General features: G+C 36.7%; 5 non-coding genes across 5 annotated transcripts; 2 read left to right on the top strand and 3 right to left on the bottom strand.

Moving 5' to 3' along the window:
* The first annotated feature begins 2,354 nt into the window (after positions 1–2,354).
* TRNAN-GUU (transfer RNA asparagine (anticodon GUU)) lies at positions 2,355–2,428 on the top strand. The gene has a single exon. It is a non-coding gene; the product is annotated as a tRNA-Asn (tRNA).
* Positions 2,429–7,185: 4,757 nt separating this feature from the next.
* TRNAM-CAU (transfer RNA methionine (anticodon CAU)) lies at positions 7,186–7,257 on the bottom strand. Its single transcript has one exon. It is a non-coding gene; the product is annotated as a tRNA-Met (tRNA).
* Positions 7,258–8,352: 1,095 nt separating this feature from the next.
* TRNAM-CAU (transfer RNA methionine (anticodon CAU)) lies at positions 8,353–8,424 on the bottom strand. The gene has a single exon. It is a non-coding gene; the product is annotated as a tRNA-Met (tRNA).
* A 2,507-nt stretch (positions 8,425–10,931) lies between these two features.
* TRNAN-GUU (transfer RNA asparagine (anticodon GUU)) lies at positions 10,932–11,005 on the top strand. The gene has a single exon. It is a non-coding gene; the product is annotated as a tRNA-Asn (tRNA).
* An 828-nt stretch (positions 11,006–11,833) lies between these two features.
* Positions 11,834–11,905, bottom strand: TRNAM-CAU (transfer RNA methionine (anticodon CAU)). Its single transcript has one exon. It is a non-coding gene; the product is annotated as a tRNA-Met (tRNA).
* Positions 11,906–12,493: the final 588 nt, after the last annotated feature.

Raw genomic sequence — 12,493 nt, 5'->3', positions numbered from 1 at the left:
TAGTACATGCTTTTGCAAGTTGTCTCTGTGGTGCAATCGATTAGCGCATTCGGCTGTTAACCGAAAGGTTGTTGGTTCAATCCCACCCAGGGAAGTAATTGACCTTGTGATCAAATTTTGGTGATCTTTAAGTAGACAAGTCAAAATTTCAAACCACCTCTTATAGTGTAGGGTACCTGGCCTTCTCTGATGCAATCAGAGTCAGATTTGATTAAGTCATTTTATAAAAACAGGAAGCACAATTTATCATGGGGTTGCAGAGAAAAAAAAATTATGCAGGCAGAGAAATCCAATTGAGTGATTAATCAGCTCTCCATTTTATGGCTTTATTTTTATGCTAACACATTTGCTCTCTGAAAAGTGTCCACAAAGCCAAGTCTCTGATTAACACCTTTGTAGGAATGGTTTTTCACCTATTACTGATTAAAACTTGCTTCATTGGAAAGGCAGCAAGATGCATCCTCATTACAATGTCCACTGAAATAATACAGTTTGACACCAGGAAACATAAACCTCACTGCATCCTTACTGCTTTCTCAAGTGGGAATCTGTTTAATGTGAAAACCAGGTGATATCTAATCAGCACACAGGTAAGAAGTTAAGAAAATCTTTCTTTAAGGGTGAAGATGTTTCTCACAAAATCGTTGCCCCAATGCATCATTGAAATTCAAGCTGGAAAGATGATTTTGAAATATCAATTGTACATTTTGCATTGCTCTTCTGGTGACAATGTAGCTTGTTTTTGTCAATTACCATTTCAGTAATAGGGTAAAGAAAATTAAGTGGATTTCTGAAAGAAAACAATGCTGTCAATATACTATTAAAACAAATTAAAATGTTAAAAGTTATTGTACTTTAAGTAAAAATAAAAGAGTCAAAATATCAATTCCAGTTTTGGAAGAATTTAATTAACAAAAAAATAAGTGCACATAGCAGAGGATGGTTTCGATCCACCGACCTCTGGCTTATGTGCCCAGCACGCTTCCGCTGCGCCACTCTGCTGCCCACGTAAGTTTCAGACATCCTGAAGTACTCACTCATCATGTGAAAGTACCAATGTGTTTCTTCGTTGGTCAATGGACGAAAAATCTTGCAAAACTCTCCAGATTATTGCCTTTTTAACCTTTTTCTAGGAAACTTTCTAGATGAATGCTTTTTAGCCTTTGTTAGTACATGCTTTTGCAAGTTGTCTCTGTGGTGCAATCGGTTAGCGCATTCGGCTGTTAACCGAAAGGCTGGTGTTTCAATACCACCCAGGGACGTAATTGACCTTGTGATCAAATTTTGCTGATCTTTAAGTAGACAAGTCAAAATTTCAAACCACCTCTTATAGTGTAGGGTACCTGGCCTTCTCTGATGCAATCAGAGTCAGATTTGATTAAGTCATTTTATAAAAACAGGAAGCACAATTTAGCATGGGGTTGCAGAGAAAAAAAAATATGCAGGCAGAGAAATCCAATTGAGTGATTAATCAGCTCTCCATTTTATGGCTTTATTTTTATGCTAACACATTTGCTCTCTGAAAAGTGTCCACAAAGGCAAGTCTCTGATTAACACCTTTGTAGGAATGGTTTTTCACCTATTACTGATTAAAACTTGCTTCATTGGAAAGGCAGCAAGATGCATCCTCATTACAATGTCCACTGAAATAATACAGTTTGACACCAGGAAACATAAACCTCACTGCATCCTTGCTGCTTTCTCAAGTGTGAATCTGTTTAATGTGAAAACCAGGTGATATTTAATCAGCACACAGGTAAGAAGTTAATAAAATCTTTCTTTAAGGGTGAAGATGTTTCTCACAAAATCGTTGCCCCAATGCATCATTGAAATTCAAGCTGGAAAGATGATTTTGAAATATCAATTGTACATTTTGCATTGCTCTTCTGATGACAATGTAGCTTGTTTTTGTCAATTACCATTTCAGTAATAGGGTAAAGAAAATTAAGTGGATTTCTGAAAGAAAACAATACTGTCAATATACTATTAAAAAAAATTAAAATGTTAAAAGTTATTGTACTTTAAGTAAAAATAAAATAGTCAAAATATCAATTCCAGTTTTGGAAGAATTTAATTAACAAAAAAATAAGTGCACATAGCAAAGGATGGTTTCGATACACCGACCTCTGGGTTATGGGCCCAGCACGCTTCCGCTGCGCCACTCTGCTGCTCACATAAGTGTCAGAGATCCTGAAGTACTCACTCATCATGTGAAAGTACCAATGTGTTTCTTCGTTGGTCAATGGAAGAAAAATCTTGCAAAACTCTCCAGATTATTGCCTTTTTAACCTTTTTCTAGGAAACTTTCTAGATGAATGCTTTTTAGCCTTTGTCAGTAGATGCTTTTGCAAGCTGTCTCTGTGGTGCAATCGGTTAGCGCATTCGGCTGTTAACCGAAAGGTTGGTGGTTCAATCCCACCCAGGGACGTAATTGACCTTGTGATCAAATTTTGGTGATCTTTAAGTAGACAAGTAAAAATTTCAAACCACCTTTTATGGTGTAGGGTACCTGGCCTTCTCTGATGCAATCAGAGTCATATTTGATTAAGTCATTTTATAAAAAACAGGAAGCACAATTTAGCATTGGGGTTGCAGAGAAAAAAAATTATGCAGGCAGAGAAATCCAATTGAGTGATTAATCAGCTCTCCATTTTATGGCTTTATTTTTATGCTAACACATTTGCTCTCTGAAAAGTGTCCACAAAGCCAAGTCTCTGATTAACACCTTTGTAGGAATGGTTTTTCACCTATTACTGATTAAAACTTGCTTCATTGGAAAGGCAGCAAGATGCATCCTCATTACAATGTCCACTGAAATAATACAGGTTGACACCAGGAAACATAAACCTCACTGCATCCTTGCTGCTTTCTCAAGTGGGAATCTGTTTAATGTGAAAACCAGGTGATATCTAATCAGCACACAGGTATGAAGTTAAGAAAATCTTTCTTTAAGGGTGAAGATGTTTCTCACAAAATCGTTGCCCCAATGCATCATTGAAATTCAAGCTGGAAAGATGATTTTGAAATATTAATTGTACATTTTGCATTGCTCTTCTGGTGACAATGTAGCTTGTTTTTGTCAATTACCATTTCAGTAATAGGGTAAAGAAAATTAAGTGGATTTCTGAAAGAAAACAATGCTGTCAATATACTATTAAAACAAATTAAAATGTTAAAAGTTATTGTACTTTAAGTAAAAATAAAAGAGTCAAAATATCAATTCCAGTTTTGGAAGAATTTAATTAACCAAAAAATAAGTGCACATAGCAGAGTATGGTTTCGATCCACCGACCTATGGGTTATGGGCCCAGCACGCTTCCGCTGCGCCACTCTGCTGCTCATGTAAGTGTCGGAGATCCTGAAGTACTCACTCATCATGTGAAAGTACCAATGTGTTTCTTCGTTGGTCAATGGAAGAAAAATCTTGCAAAACTCTCCAGATTATTGCCTTTTTAACCTTTTTCTAGGAAACTTTCTAGATGAATGCTTTTTAGCCTTTGTTAGTACATGCTTTTGCAAGTTGTCTCTGTGGTGCAATCGATTAGCGCATTCGGCTGTTAACCGAAAGGCTGGTGGTTCAATACCACCCAGGGACGTAATTGACCTTGTGATCAAATTTTGCTGATCTTTAAGTAGACAAGTCAAAATTTCAAACCACCTCTTATTAATTAACAAAAAAATAAGTGCACATAGCAGAGGATGGTTTCAATCCATCAACCTCTGGGTTATGGGCCCAGCACGCTTCCGCTGCGCCACTCTGCTGCTCATGTAAGTGTGAGAGATCCTGAAGTACTCACTCATCTTGTGAAAGTACCAATGTGTTTCTTTGTTGGTCAATGGAAGAAAAATCTTGCAAAACTCTCCAGATTATTGCCTTTTTAACCTTTTTCTAGGAAACTTTCTAGATGAATGCTTTTTAGCCTTTGTCAGTACATGCTTTTGCAAGCTGTCTTTGTGGTGCAATCGGTAAGCGCATTCGGCTGTTAACCTAAAGGTTGGTGGTTAAATCCCACCCAGGGATGTTATTGACCGTGTGATCAAATTTTGGTGATCTTTAAGTAGACAAGTCAAAATTTCAAACCACCTCTTATAGTGTAGGGTACCTGGCCTTCTCTGATGCAATCAGATTTGATTAAGTCATTTTATAAAAAAACAGAAAGCACAATTTAGCATGGGGTTGCAGAGAAAAAAAATTATGCAGGCAGAGAAATCCAATTGAGTGATTAATCAGCTCTCCATTTTATGGCTTTATTTTTATGCTAACACATTTGCTCTTTGAAAAGTGTCCACAAAGCCAAGTCTCTGATTAACACCTTTGCAGGAATGGTTTTTCACCTATTACTAATTAAAACTTGCTTCATTGGAAAGGCAGCAAGATGCATCCTCATTACAATGTCCACTGAAATAATACAGGTTGACACCAGGAAACATAAATCTCACTGCATCCTTGCTGCTTTCTCAAGTGGGAATATGTTTAATGTGAAAACCAGGTGATATCTAATCAGCACACAGGTAAGAAGTTAAGAAAATCTTTCTTTAAGGGTGAAGATGTTTCTCACAAAATCGTTGCCCCAATGCATCATTGAAATTCAAGCTGGAAAGATGATTTTGAAATATCAATTGTACATTTTGCATTGCTCTTCTGGTGACAATGTAGCTTGTTTTTGTCAATTACCATTTCAGTAATAGGGTAAAGAAAATTAAGTGGATTTCTGAAAGAAAACAATGCTGTCAATATACTATTAAAACAAATTAAAATGTTAAAAGTTATTGTACTTTAAGTAAAAATAAAAGAGTCAAAATATCAATCCCAGTTTTGGAAGAATTTAATTAATAAAAAATTAAGTGCACATAGCAGAGGATGGTTTCGATCAATCGACCTCTGGGTTATGGGCCCAGCACGCTTCCGCTGCGCCACTCTGCTGCTCATGTTAGTGTCAGAGATCCTGAAGTACTCACTCATCATGTGAAAGTACCAATGTGTTTCTTCGTTGGTCAATGGAAGAAAAATCTTGCAAAACTCTCCAGATTATTGCCTTTTTAACCTTTTTCTAGGAAACTTTCTAGATGAATGCTTTTTAGCCTTTGTCAGTACATGCTTTTGCAAGCTGTCTCTGTGGTGCAATCTGTTAGCGCGTTCGGCTGTTAACTGAAAGGTTGGTGGTTCAATCCCACCCAGGGACGTAATTGACCGTGTGATCAAATTTTGGTGATCTTTAAGTAGACAAGTCAAAATTTCAAACCGCCTCTTATAGTGTAGGGTATCTGGCCTTCTCTGATGCAATCAGAGTCAGATTTGATTAAGTCATTTTATAAAAAACAGGAAGCACAATTTAGCATGGGGTTGCAGAGAAAAAAATTATGCAGGCAGAGAAATCCAATTGAGTGATTTATCAGCTCTCCATTTTATGGCTTTATTTTTATGCTAACACATTTGCTCTCTGAAAAGTGTCCACAAAGCCAAGTCTCTGATTAACACCTTTGTAGGAATGGTTTTTCACCTATTACTGATTAAAACTTGCTTCATTGGAAAGGCAGCAAGATGCATCCTCATTACAATGTCCACTGAAATAATACAGGTTGACACCAGGAAACATAAACCTCACTGCATCCTTGCTGCTTTCTCAAGTGGGAATCTGTTTAATGTGAAAACCAGGTGATATCTAATCAGCACACAGGTAAGAAGTTAAGAAAATCTTTCTTTAAGGGTGAAGATGTTTCTCACAAAATCGTTGCCCCAATGCATCATTGAAATTCAAGCTGGAAAGATGATTTTGAAATATCAATTGTACATTTTGCATTGCTCTTCTGGTGACAATGTAGCTTGTTTTTGTCAATTACCATTTCAGTAATAGGGTAAAGAAAATTAAGTGGATTTCTGAAAGAAAACAATGCTGTCAATATACTATTAAAATAAATTAAAATGTTAAAAGTTATTGTACTTTCAGTAAAAATAAAAGAGTCAAAATATCAATCCCAGTTTTGGGAGAATTTAATTAACAAAAAAATAAGCGCACATAGCAGAGGATGGTTTCAATCCATCGACCTCTGGGTCATGAGCCAAGCACGCTTCTGCTGCGCCACTCTGCTGCTCATGTTAGTGTCAGAGATCCTGAAGTACTCACTCATCATGTGAAAGTACCAATGTGTTTCTTCGTTGGTCAATGGAAGAAAAATCTTGCAAAACTCTCCAGATTATTGCCTTTTTAACCTTTTTCTAGGAAACTTTCTAGATGAATGCTTTCTAGCCTTTGTCAGTACATGCTTTTGCAAGCTGTCTCTATGGCGCAATCGGTAAGCGCATTCGGCTGTTAACCTAAAGGTTGGTGGTTCAATCCCACCCAGGGATGTTATTGACCTTGTGATCAAATTTTGGTGATCTTTAAGTAGACAAGTCAAAATTTCAAACCACCTCTTATAGTGTAGGGTACCTGGCCTTCTCTGATGCAATCAGAGTCAGATTTGATTAAGTCATTTTATAAAAAACAGGAAGCACAATTTAGCATGGGGTTGCAGAGAAAAAAAATCATGCAGGCAGAGAAATCCAATTGAGTGATTAATCAGCTCTCCATTTTATGGCTTTATTTTTATGCTAACACATTTGCTCTTTGAAAAGTGTCCACAAAGCCAAGTCTCTGATTAACACCTTTGTAGGAATGGTTTTTCACCTATTACTGATTAAAACTTGCTTCATTGGAAAGGCAGCAAGATGCATCCTCATTACAATGTCCACTGAAATAATACAGGTTGACACCAGGAAACATAAACCTCACTGCATCCTTGCTGCTTTCTCAAGTGGGAATCTGTTTTATGTGAAAACCAGGTGATATCTAATCAGCACACAGGTAAGAAGTTAAGAAAATCTTTATTTAAGGGTGAAGATGGTTCTCACAAAATCGTTGCCCCAATGCATCATTGAAATTCAAGCTGGAAAGATGATTTTGAAATATCAATTGTACATTTTGCATTGCTCTTCTGGTGACAATGTAGCTTGTTTTTGTCAATTACCATTTCAGTAATAGGGTAAAGAAAATTAAGTGGATTTCTGAAAGAAAACAATGCTGTCAATATACTATTAAAAAAAATTAAAATGTTAAAAGTTATTGTACTTTAAGTAAAAATAAAAGAGTCAAAATATCTATCCCAGTTTTGGAAGAATTTAATTAACAAAAAAATAAGTGCATATAGCAGAGGATGGTTTCGATCCATCGACCTCTGGGTTATGGGCCCAGCACGCTTCCGCTGCGCCACTCTGCTGCTCATGTAAGTGTAAGAGATCCTGAAGTACTCACTCATCATGTGAAAGTACCAATGTGTTTCTTCGTTGATCAATGGAAGAAAAATCTTGCAAAACTCTCCAGATTATTGCCTTTTTAACCTTTTTCTAGGAAACTTTCTAGATGAATGCTTTTTAGCCTTTGTCAGTACATACCTTTGCAAGCTGTCTCTGTGGCGCAATCGTTTAGCGCATTCGGCTGTTAATCTAAAGGTTGGTGGTTCAATCCCACCCAGGGATGTTATTGACCGTGTGATCAAATTTTGGTGATCTTTAAGTAGACAAGTCAAAATTTCAAACCACCTCTTATAGTGTAGGGTACCTGGCCTTCTCTGATGCAATCAGAGTCAGATTTGATTAAGTCATTTTATAAAAAACAGGAAGCACAATTTAGCATGGGGTTGCAGAGAAAAAAAATTATGCAGGCAGAGAAATCCAATTGAGTGATTAATCAGCTCTACATTTTATGGCTTTATTTTTATGCTAACACATTTGCTCTTTGAAAAGTGTCCACAAAGCCAAGTCTCTGATTAACACCTTTGTAGGAATGGTTTTTCACCTATTACTGATTAAAAGTTGCTTCATTGGAAAGGCAGCAAGATGCATCCTCATTACAATGTCCACTGAAATAATACAGGTTGACACCAGGAAACATAAACCTCACTGCATCCTTGCTGCTTTCTCAAGTGGGAAACTGTTTGATGTGAAAACCAGGTGATATCTAATCAGCACACAGGTAAGAAGTTAAGAAAATCTTTATTTAAGGGTGAAGATGTTTCTCACAAAATCGTTGCCCCAATGCATCATTGAAATTCAAGCTGGAAAGATGATTTTGAAATATCAATTGTACATTTTGCATTGCTCTTCTGGTGACAATGTAGCTTGTTTTTGTCAATTACCATTTCAGTAATAGGGTAAAGAAAATTAAGTGGATTTCTGAAAGAAAACAATGCTGTCAATATACTATTAAAACAAATTAAAATGTTAAAAGTTATTGTACTTTAAGTAAAAATAAAAGAGTCAAAATATCAATCCCAGTTTTGGAAGAATTTAATTAACAAAAAAATAAGTGCACATAGCAGAGGATGGTTTCGATCCATCGACCTCTGGGTTATGGGCCCAGCATGCTTCCGCTGCACCACTCTGCTGCTCATGTAAGTGTAAGAGATCCTGAAGTACTCACTCATCATGTGAAAGTACCAATGTGTTTCTTCGTTGGTCAATGGAAGAAAAATCTTGCAAAACTCTCCAGATTATTGCCTTTTTAACCTTTTTCTAGGAAACTTTCTAGATGAATGCTTTTTAGCCTTTGTCAGTACATGCTTTTGCAAGCTGTCTCTGTGGTGCAATCGGTAAGCGCATTCGGCTGTTAACCTAAAGGTTGGTGGTTCAATCCCACCCAGGGATGTTATTGACCGTGTGATCAAATTTTGGTGATCTTTAAGTAGACAAGTCAAAATTTCAAACCACCTCTTATAGTGTAGGGTACCTGGCCTTCTCTGATGCAGTCAGATTTGATTAAGTCATTTTATAAAAAACAGGAAGCAAAATTTAGCATGGGGTTGCAGAGAAAAAAAATTATGCAGGCAGAGAAATCCAATTGAGTGATTAATCAGCTCTCCATTTTATGGCTTTATTTTTATGCTAACACATTTACTCTCTGAAAAGTGTCCACAAAGCCAAGTCTCTGATTAACACCTTTGTAGGAATGGTTTTTCACCTATTACTGATTAAAACTTGCTTCATTGGAAAGGCAGCAAGATGTATCCTCATTACAATGTCCACTGAAATAATACAGGTTGACACCAGGAAACATAAACCTCACTGCTTCCTTGCTGCTTTCTCAAGTGGGAATCTGTTTAATGTGAAAACCAGGTGATATCTAATCAGCACACAGGTAAGAAGTTAAGAAAATCTTTATTTAAGGGTGAAGATGTTTCTCACAAAATCATTGCCCCAATGCATCATTGAAATTCAAGCTGGAAAGATGATTTTGAAATATCAATTGTACATTTTGCATTGCTCTTCTGGTGACAATGTAGCTTGTTTTTGTCAATTACCATTTCAGTAATAGGGTAAAGAAAATTAAGTGGATTTCTGAAAGAAAACAATGCTGTCAATATACTATTAAAGCAAATTAAAATGTTAAAAGCTATTGTACTTTAAGTAAAAATAAAAGAGTCAAAATATCAATCCCAGTTTTGGAAGAATTTAATTAACAAAAAAATAAGTGCACATAGCAGAGGATGGTTTCGATCCATCGACCTCTGGGTTAAGGGACCAGCACGCTTCCGCTGCGCCACTCTGCTGCTCATGTAAGTGTAAGAGATCCTGAAGTACTCATGCATCATGTGAAAGTACCAATGTGTTTCTTCGTTGGTCAATAGAAGAAAAATCTTGCAAAACTCTCCAGATTATTGCCTTTTTAACCTTTTTCTAGGAAACTTTCTAGATGAATGCTTTTTAGCCTTTGTCAGTACATGCTTTTGCAAGCTGTCTCTGTTGCGCAATCGGTAAGCGCATTCGGCTGTTAACCGAAAGGTTGGTGATTCAATCCCACCCAGGGACGTAACTGACCGTGTGATCAAATCTTGGTGATCTTTAAGTAGACAAGTCAAAATTTCAAACCACCTCTTATAGTGTAGGGTACCTGGCCTTCTCTGATGCAGTCAGATTTGATTAAGTCATTTTATAAAAAACAGGAAGCACAATTTAGCATGGGGTTGCAGAGAAAAAAAATTATGCAGGCAGAGAAATCCAATTGAGTGATTAATCAGCTCTCCATTTTATGGCTTTATTTTTATGCTAACACATTTGCTCTCTGAAAAGTGTCCACAAAGCCAAGTCTCTGATTAACACCTTTGTAGGAATGGTTTTTCACCTATTACTGATTAAAACTTGCTTCATTGGAAAGGCAGCAAGATGCATCCTCATTACAATGTCCACTGAAATAATACAGGTTGACACCAGGAAACATAAACCTCACTGCATCCTTGCTGCTTTCTCAAGTGGGAATCTGTTTAATGTGAAAACCAGGTGATATCTAATCAGCACACAGGTAAGAAGTTAAGAAAATCTTTATTTAAGTGTGAAGATGTTTCTCACAAAATCGTTGCCCCAATGCATCATTGAAATTCAAGCTGGAAAGATGATTTTGAAATATCAATTGAACATTTTGCATTGCTCTTCTTGTGACAATGTAGCTTGTTTTTGTCAATTACCATTTCAGTAATAGGGTAAAGAAAATTAAGTGGATTTCTGAAAGAAAACAATGCTGTCAATATACTATTAAAACAAATTAAAATGTTAAAAGTTATTGTACTTTAAGTAAAAATAAAAGAGTCAAATATCAATCCCAGTTTTGGAAGAATTTAATTAACAAAAAAATAAGAGCACATAGCAGAGGATGGTTTCGATCCATCGACCTCTGGGTTATGGGCCCAGCACGCTTCCGCTGCACCACTCTGCTGCTCATGCTAGTGTCAGAGATCCTGAAGTACTCACTCATCATATGAAAGCACCAATGTGTTTCTTCGTTGGTCAATGGAAGAAAAATCTTGCAAAACTCTCCAGATTATTGCCTTTTTAACCTTTTTCTAGGGAACTTTCTAGATGAATGCTTTTTAGCCTTTGTCAGTACATGCTTTTGCAAGCTGTCTCTGTGGCGCAATCGGTAAGCGCATTCGGCTGTTAACCGAAAGGTTGGTGATTCAATCCCACCCAGGGACGTAACTGACCGTGTGATCAAATCTTGGTGATCTTTAAGTAGACAAGTCAAAATTTCAAACCACCTCTTATAGTGTAGGGTACCTGGCCTTCTCTGATGCAGTCAGATTTGATTAAGTCATTTTATAAAAAACAGGAAGCACAATTTAGCATGGGGTTGCAGAGAAAAAAAATTATGCAGGCAGAGAAATCCAATTGAGTGATTAATCAGCTCTCCATTTTATGGCTTTATTTTTATGCTAACACATTTGCTCTCTGAAAAGTGTCCACAAAGCCAAGTCTCTGATTAACACCTTTGTAGGAATGGTTTTTCACCTATTACTGATTAAAACTTGCTTCATTGGAAAGGCAGCAAGATGCATCCTCATTACAATGTCCACTGAAATAATACAGGTTGACACCAGGAAACATAAACCTCACTGCATCCTTGCTGCTTTCTCAAGTGGGAATCTGTTTAATGTGAAAACCAGGTGATATCTAATCAGCACACAGGTAAGAAGTTAAGAAAATCTTTATTTAAGTGTGAAGATGTTTCTCACAAAATCGTTGCCCCAATGCATCATTGAAATTCAAGCTGGAAAGATGATTTTGAAATATCAATTGAACATTTTGCATTGCTCTTCTTGTGACAATGTAGCTTGTTTTTGTCAATTACCATTTCAGTAATAGGGTAAAGAAAATTAAGTGGATTTCTGAAAGAAAACAATGCTGTCAATATACTATTAAAACAAATTAAAATGTTAAAAGTTATTGTACTTTAAGTAAAAATAAAAGAGTCAAAATATCAATCCCGTTTTGGAAGAATTTAATTAACAAAAAAATAAGAGCACATAGCAGAGGATGGTTTCGATCCATCGACCTCTGGGTTATGGGCCCAGCACGCTTCCGCTGCGCCACTCTGCTGCTCATGCTAGTGTCAGAGATCCTGAAGTACTCACTCATCATATGAAAGCACCAATGTGTTTCTTCGTTGGTCAATGGAAGAAAAATCTTGCAAAACTCTCCAGATTATTGCCTTTTTAACCTTTTTCTAGGAAACTTTCTAGATGAATGCTTTTTAGCCTTTGTCAGTACATGCTTTTGCAAGCTGTCTCTGTGGTGCAATCGGTAAGCGCATTTGGCTGTTAACCTAAAGGTTGGTGGTTCAATCCCACCCAGGGATGTTATTGACCGTGTGATCAAATTTTGGTGATCTTTAAGTAGACAAGTCAAAATTTCAAACCACCTCTTATAGTGTAGGGTACCTGGCCTTCTCTGATGCAATCAGAGTCAGATTTGATTAAGTCGTTTTATAAAAAAACAGGAAGCACAATTTAGCATGGGGTTGCAGAGAAAAAAAATTATGCAGGCAGAGAAATCCAATTGAGTGATTAATCAGCTCTCCATTTTATGGCTTTATTTTTATGCTAACACATTTGCTCTCTGAAAAGTGTCCACAAAGCCAAGTCTCTGATTAACACCTTTGTAGGAATGGTTTTTCACCTATTACTG

Source organism: Pseudophryne corroboree, chromosome 4 (assembly GCF_028390025.1).
Source record: "Pseudophryne corroboree isolate aPseCor3 chromosome 4, aPseCor3.hap2, whole genome shotgun sequence".
Taxonomy (NCBI): domain Eukaryota; kingdom Metazoa; phylum Chordata; class Amphibia; order Anura; family Myobatrachidae; genus Pseudophryne; species Pseudophryne corroboree.
The sequence above is the reverse complement of the archived record's forward strand: the minus strand, read 5'-3'. Positions and strand labels throughout refer to the sequence as shown.